The following is a 504-nucleotide window of genomic DNA, read 5'->3' as shown; positions in this document are numbered from 1 at the left end:
CGGGACCCCCCCCCGGGCCCCCCGGGACCCACAGCTCCGGTGATCCGGTTCTCCAGCCGCGCTCCCGGCCCAGCCCGTCGCGTCTCGCCTCGTCCCGGGGCCGCCCCTTGGGCTTCGGCTCCTGCGAGAGCTGCTCCAGGCTGCTGTACACCTGCGGGGCGTGCCGGGTCACACCTGGGCACGGCCGGGCACACCTGGGCACGGCTAGGGCACACCTGATCACACCTGGGCACACCTGGGGCACAGCCTGGCACAACTGGGCATAGCTATGGCACGGCTGGGGCACACCTGGGCACGGCTGGGCACACCTGATCACACCTGGGCACACCTGGGCACGCCCACCACCACACCCCAGTCCCTTGGGACCGTCCCAGCCCCCGCGCGTTCCCCCCCACCCCCCGAATTCCAATGCCCCACCTGGGCACGCCCACCACCACACCCCAGTCCCTTGGGACCGTCCCAGCCCCCGCGCGTTCCCCCCCACCCCCCGAATTCCAATGCCCC

This window comes from Passer montanus, unplaced genomic scaffold (assembly GCF_014805655.1).
Source record: "Passer montanus isolate IOZ18808 unplaced genomic scaffold, ASM1480565v1 scaffold1307, whole genome shotgun sequence".
Lineage (NCBI taxonomy): Eukaryota > Metazoa > Chordata > Aves > Passeriformes > Passeridae > Passer > Passer montanus.
Note: the sequence above shows the minus strand (reverse complement) of the source record.